This window comes from Oncorhynchus clarkii, chromosome 19, assembly GCF_045791955.1.
Source record: "Oncorhynchus clarkii lewisi isolate Uvic-CL-2024 chromosome 19, UVic_Ocla_1.0, whole genome shotgun sequence".
Classification (NCBI taxonomy): Eukaryota; Metazoa; Chordata; class Actinopteri; order Salmoniformes; family Salmonidae; genus Oncorhynchus; species Oncorhynchus clarkii.
The window spans coordinates 55,779,561-55,786,757 of NC_092165.1; the positions used below are offsets into that span (position 1 = coordinate 55,779,561).

At 40.7% G+C, this 7,197-nt stretch overlaps 2 long non-coding RNA genes across 2 annotated transcripts; both read left to right on the top strand.

The window, feature by feature from the left end:
- Nucleotides 1-656: 656 nt before the first annotated feature.
- LOC139374352 (uncharacterized) lies at nucleotides 657-2,151 on the top strand. The gene is made up of 4 exons (XR_011627664.1): nucleotides 657-947; nucleotides 1,075-1,326; nucleotides 1,562-1,716; nucleotides 1,820-2,151. It is a non-coding gene; the product is annotated as an uncharacterized lncRNA (long non-coding RNA).
- A 1,930-nt stretch (nucleotides 2,152-4,081) lies between these two features.
- LOC139374353 (uncharacterized) lies at nucleotides 4,082-5,552 on the top strand. Its single transcript, XR_011627665.1, has 4 exons — nucleotides 4,082-4,372; nucleotides 4,500-4,751; nucleotides 4,967-5,121; nucleotides 5,221-5,552. It is a non-coding gene; the product is annotated as an uncharacterized lncRNA (long non-coding RNA).
- The last annotated feature ends 1,645 nt before the right edge of the window (nucleotides 5,553-7,197 follow it).

Here is a 7,197-nt window from a genome sequence, read left to right on the forward strand (position 1 = left end):
TGGCAACACTGCCCACATTAGCTAAACATGAATATACTATAACCACATTTCATATGCGTGTATTACTAGCACAGATGTAAACATAATCAGATAAGAGAGATCGGTTCCCAATTTAGCCTTAACATTAAGGTCTAACGTTAACTTACACAGCGACAACTGCCTTGTTCAGGGGCAGAACGACAGATGTTTACCTTGTCAGCCCGGGGATTTGATGTCGTTTACCGGCCCAACGCTGTAACCCACAAGGCTACTTGCCTCTCCTGAAACCACCTACTTTGGCCGAGAACCAATCAACAAGTAAGTATTGTTCAGGCCTGATTCTGAAGAGGTGGTTTGAAGTCGCAGTGATAGATATTAAGCAGCATTATTCAGGGACTGCGCTGTGAAACTTTCTCTCTCATTTTCAAAAGGAATATGAATATTCTGGGGTTTCTCCTCATTTTATGGCTATGCATCACCATAGGTAACCTATTCGTTATATTGTGTGGAGACATCTCTTTTGATATTGGAATTAAACTGTAGAATGTAAACTTTGTGCACATAAAATGGGTAATTGGAAAAGTTTTTTTATAGGCAGCAAATGATTTACTGATTTAATATGTACATTAATGACAGTCAGTGAAATGCTAAATGTGATCTTGGTCCTCTCTCATTAGGAATCAGGGCAGAACCTTCAGTGGACCAGTATGGGTTGAAGGGGGGTTCAATATGTCTGGTTGTTCCAGAACCTCCTGAGATGATCAAAGGACTTCAATGGAGGAAGGACAGTGATGTAATATTTGGAGACAAAGAGATCTCTCCTAAATACAAGGATAAGGTGGACTATAACAATGATAACCATTCTCTGTGTATTAAGAATCTAATGGAAACTGACAGTGGAATTTACATGGTAAACTACAGGAAACATTGGAAACAATCAACTACTACATATAGACTGTTAGTGGAGGGTGAGTTTTCTAAGGCTTCAGTTCTGGTCATTTGCTGTACATTTAATGTGTCTGATCAGGTTCAATAATGAATGTGGGACTAATAATTATCTGTCTCTTCTTTGGTTCTAAAAACTGTCTCTTATAGATCATGTTCCCAAACCAGTCATGGATGTCACATCTCTCAACACAAGTGTGGGACTCTGTGATGTCACAGTGAACTGTTCAGTTAAAGATGGCTGGATGTTGTCTGTCTGTGACAGCGGTCAGTGTACACTGTCACAACAGTCTCCGTCACTAACCGGTGGTAACATGACCATCTCCGTATTGACTGGAAGGATCCAATGCACCAGCAGCAACCACGTCAGCACACAGACCATCTCTCAACCCATGGAGGACTGTAAGTACCATTTAGCCTCCACCTTCACTGTGTACCTCTATCACTTTTTAATAACCTACTAATAATATCATATGAATTCAAGTTAGGTCAAAGTTTTGACATCATTATTGTGATTCTTCTCTAGTTAAGATTGGAATAATTCTGCCTGAAACTATCATTGTATGAACACTGTTTTTAATCTCTCTGTGTGTGTGTGTGTGTGTGTGTGTGTGTGTGTGTGTGTGTGTGAACTCAGGTAGTGGTAATGTGAAAGCCTCAGTGTTACCAGTTGGCACCATTGTGGGCTGTGTTACTGGTATATTACTCCTAGTTGCTGTGTTACTTGGTGTTGGATACATCAAACATACCAGAAGACAGAAAATCCCTAAAGAACAAAGTCCACTAGAAGAGGTACCTGCTCTGTCATTCATTCATTCATTCATCTATGCATTATACTAGACAATAGTTTTAAATAACAACCATTTAAATGTTGTAATGTTTCATATCCAAACAGGTCATTGTTCCAAGAGTTTACAACTCAGTGAAGACCTCACCAGGGAGAGAAGAACCACAGCATCTCCTTACCAGAACCACAGCCCTGTCCTGACCAGAACCACAGCCCTCTCCTGTCCAGAACCACATCACTCTCCTGTCCAGAACCACATATATATACATTTTTATATTCCATTTCATGGAAGTTTCTTTATCCATGAAATGAAGTGGGTGGAGAACAAACCCCTCTTCACATTGTTACAGATAGAATTGAACCATTATTTTGAAATGATCAGTAAAAGTGGAAATACAAAAAAGCAATATGTATCATAAAATGTTTTGACAAACTGAAAATGTATCTTGACATGTAGTACCCGTCTGTTAGTTCTTCTCACTGGTGGATTTGGTGGTATCCTGTATAGCTTCCTGCATTTACTCCCAGCAAGCACAAAACCCTTCATAGAGTTGGTCCATACTGACTGTCTCTGTCATTTTGAGGGAAAACACCTGCTCCAGATCAGTGAAGGAGAGGTTTTGTTGCATGTTTATCCATATTTCGTTGATATGCCAAACCGAGAGAACAACAACAGAAATTACTTTGCAGGAATTGGCGTGTTTACTGTGATTTGATGAATATACGGGACAAGGGAGGTCCCGTATGGGACAAACCAATTTAGCCCAATATAAGAGCCATCCCGGCTAATACGGGACAGTTGGCAACCCTATTTGACGTTTTCAAATTAAACTCTCATTTAACGTGTGAAATAGTGTTATTTGACGCGTGTATTTTTTTGACCCGCAAAGACTCAAACTGGGTTCCATTCTGTAAAGCCTCGTTCACATCAAATCCATTTGTTTTGCACATCCAATTCAAAACGTATTTTTTCCTGCAGTCTGAACAGTCAAATAGCACATGGAATAGGATATTTTAAGCTGCCTTCCTGGTGGTTTGAAGTCAGATACAAATAGGATTACTGGCCATGTGACTTGTTGAATGGTCAAATCTGAAGTGTACTTTTGTATATTATCTACCTCACTTGCTTTGGCAATGTTAACATGTGTTTCCCATGTCAATAAAGCCCCTTGAATTGAGACAAAAAGTGAGTAAAAAACACACAAAAAATGTTCAGAACTACAAATGAACTTTCTTCTGTCGATTTTGGGTTGTATAATGTCACAATTCCAACCCTCCTCCTTGATCCGGGCTTGGGACCGGCAAAAGTGACCCAAAAGAGACACTGGCGGAGTTAGTTTTTTTATTTGATTATTTACTTTATATTTTTAGTTTAGTTTTATACATTTACATCCCGCACTGAATGTAAACCAGGGCGGAAATCAGTTCCGGCGGCTTCGCGCATGCGCGATTCATTTTCAGTCTGGACGCGGAGGGGTGAACATCTCCTCTGACTGCTGCGAGAGGACTGGGCCGCATGTGAGTGCTTTGGGACGGTGTGGGGCCCACGGCAGCACCCGCTGCTCGTTGAGAAGAGTAAGAACGATACGTGCTTTCACGTCAGTCTCCAATAACACCAGAAGAAGTCGCTAGATTTGTCGCTAGTCGCTTTTTTGAAAAAGTCTCGCTAGAGGGGTCTGAATACTCGCTAAATATAGCGACAAAGTCGCTAAGTTGGCAACACTGCCCACATTAGCTAAACATGAATATACTATAACCACATTTCATATGCGTGTATTACTAGCACAGATGTAAACATAATCAGATAAGAGAGATCGGTTCCCAATTTAGCCTTAACATTAAGGTCTAACGTTAACTTACACAGCGACAACTGCCTTGTTCAGGGGCAGAACGACAGATGTTTACCTTGTCAGCCCGGGGATTTGATGTCGTTTACCGGCCCAACGCTGTAACCCACAAGGCTACTTGCCTCTCCTGAAACCACCTACTCTGGCCGAGAACCAATCAACAAGTAAGTATTGTTCAGGCCTGATTCTGAAGAGGTGGTTTGAAGTCGCAGTGATATATATTAAGCAGCATTATTCAGGGACTGCGCTGTGAAACTTTATCTCTCATTTTCAAAAGGAATATGAATATTCTGGGGTTTCTCCTCATTTTATGGCTATGCATCACCATAGGTAACCTATTCGTTATATTGTGTGGAGACATCTCTTTTGATATTGGAATTAAACTGTAGAATGTAAACTTTGTGCACATAAAATGGGTAATTGGAAAAGTTTTTTTATAGGCAGCAAATGATTTACTGATTTAATATGTACATTAATGACAGTCAGTGAAATGCTAAATGTGATCTTGGTCCTCTCTCATTAGGAATCAGGGCAGAACCTTCAGTGGACCAGTATGGGTTGAAGGGGGGTTCAATATGTCTGGTTGTTCCAGAACCTCCTGAGATGATCAAAGGACTTCAATGGAGGAAGGACAGTGATGTAATATTTGGAGACAAAGAGATCTCTCCTAAATACAAGGATAAGGTGGACTATAACAATGATAACCATTCTCTGTGTATTAAGAATCTAATGGAAACTGACAGTGGAATTTACATGGTAAACTACAGGAAACATTGGAAACAATCAACTACTACATATAGACTGTTAGTGGAGGGTGAGTTTTCTAAGGCTTCAGTTCTGGTCATTTGCTGTACATTTAATGTGTCTGATCAGGTTCAATAATGAATGTGGGACTAATAATTATCTGTCTCTTCTTTGGTTCTAAAAACTGTCTCTTATAGATCATGTTCCCAAACCAGTCATGGATGTCACATCTCTCAACACAAGTGTGGGACTCTGTGATGTCACAGTGAACTGTTCAGTTAAAGATGGCTGGATGTTGTCTGTCTGTGACAGCGGTCAGTGTACACTGTCACAACAGTCTCCGTCACTAACCGGTGGTAACATGACCATCTCCGTATTGACTGGAAGGATCCAATGCACCAGCAGCAACCACGTCAGCACACAGACCATCTCTCAACCCATGGAGGACTGTAAGTACCATTTAGCCTCCACCTTCACTGTGTACCTCTATCACTTTTTAATAACCTACTAATAATATCATATGAATTCAAGTTAGGTCAAAGTTTTGACATCATTATTGTGATTCTTCTCTAGTTAAGATTGGAATAATTCTGCCTGAAACTATCATTGTATGAACACTGTTTTTAATCTCTGTGTGTGTGTGTGTGTGTGTGTGTGAACTCAGGTAGTGGTAATGTGAAAGCCTCAGTGTTACCAGTTGGCACCATTGTGGGCTGTGTTACTGGTATATTACTCCTAGTTGCTGTGTTACTTGGTGTTGGATACATCAAACATACCAGAAGACAGAAAATCCCTAAAGAACAAAGTCCACTAGAAGAGGTACCTGCTCTGTCATTCATTCATTCATGCATGCATTATACTAGACAATAGTTTTAAATAACAACCATTTAAATGTTGTAATGTTTCATATCCAAACAGGTCATTGTTCCAAGAGTTTACAACTCAGTGAAGACCTCACCAGGGAGAGAAGAACCACAGCATCTCCTTACCAGAACCACAGCCCTGTCCTGACCAGAACCACAGCACTCTCCTGTCCAGAACCACATCACTCTCCTGTCCAGAACCACATATATATACATTTTTATATTCCATTTCATGGAAGTTTCTTTATCCATGAAATGAAGTGGGTGGAGAACAAACCCCTCTTCACATTGTTACAGATAGAATTGAACCATTATTTTGAAATGATCAGTAAAAGTGGAAATACAAAAAAGCAATATGTATCATAAAATGTTTTGACAAACTGAAAATGTATCTTGACATGTAGTACCCGTCTGTTAGTTCTTCTCACTGGTGGATTTGGTGGTATCCTGTATAGCTTCCTGCATTTACTCCCAGCAAGCACAAAACCCTTCATAGAGTTGGTCCATACTGACTTTCTCTGTCATTTTGAGGGAAAACACCTGCTCCAGATCAGTGAAGGAGAGGTTTTGTTGCATGTTTATCCATATTTCGTTGATATGCCAAACCGAGAGAACAACAACAGAAATTACTTTGCAGGAATTGGCGTGTTTACTGTGATTTGATGAATATACGGGACAAGGGAGGTCCCGTATGGGACAAACCAATTTAGCCCAATATAAGAGCCATCCCGGCTAATACGGGACAGTTGGCAACCCTATTTGACGTTTTCAAATTAAACTCTCATTTAACGTGTGAAATAGTGTTATTTGACGCGTGTATTTTTTTGACCCGCAAAGACTCAAACTGGGTTCCATTCTGTAAAGCCTCGTTCACATCAAATCCATTTGTTTTGCACATCCAATTCAAAACGTATTTTTTCCTGCAGTCTGAACAGTCAAATAGCACATGGAATAGGATATTTTAAGCTGCCTTCCTGGTGGTTTGAAGTCAGATACAAATAGGATTACTGGCCATGTGACTTGTAGAATGGTCAAATCTGAAGTGTACTTTTGTATATTATCTACCTCACTTGCTTTGGCAATGTTAACATGTGTTTCCCATGTCAATAAAGCCCCTTGAATTGAGACAAAAAGTGAGTAAAAAACACACAAAAAATGTTCAGAACTACAAATGAACTTTCTTCTGTCGATTTTGGGTTGTATAATGTCACAATTCCAACCCTCCTCCTTGATCCGGGCTTGGGACCGGCAAAAGTGACCCAAAAGAGACACTGGCGGAGTTAGTTTTTTTATTTGATTATTTACTTTATATTTTTAGTTTAGTTTTATACATTTACATCCCGCACTGAATGTAAACCAGGGCGGAAATCAGTTCCGGCGGCTTCGCGCATGCGCGATTCATTTTCAGTCTGGACGCGGAGGGGTGAACATCTCCTCTGACTGCTGCGAGAGGACTGGGCCGCATGTGAGTGCTGTGGGACGGTGTGGGGCCCACGGCAGCACCCGCTGCTCGTTGAGAAGAGTAAGAACGATACGTGCTTTCACGTCAGTCTCCAATAACACCAGAAAAAGTCGCTAGATTTGTCGCTAGTCGCTTTTTTGAAAAAGTCTCGCTAGAGGGGTCTGAATACTCGCTAAATATAGCGACAAAGTCGCTAAGTTGGCAACACTGCCCACATTAGCTAAACATGAATATACTATAACCACATTTCATATGCGTGTATTACTAGCACAGATGTAAACATAATCAGATAAGAGAGATCGGTTCCCAATTTAGCCTTAACATTAAGGTCTAACGTTAACTTACACAGCGACAACTGCCTTGTTCAGGGGCAGAACGACAGATGTTTACCTTGTCAGCCCGGGGATTTGATGTCGTTTACCGGCCCAACGCTGTAACCCACAAGGCTACTTGCCTCTCCTGAAACCACCTACTTTGGCCGAGAACCAATCAACAGTAAGTATTGTTCAGGCCTAATTCTGAAGAGGTGGTTTGAAGTCGCAGTGATATATATTAAGCAGCATTATTCAG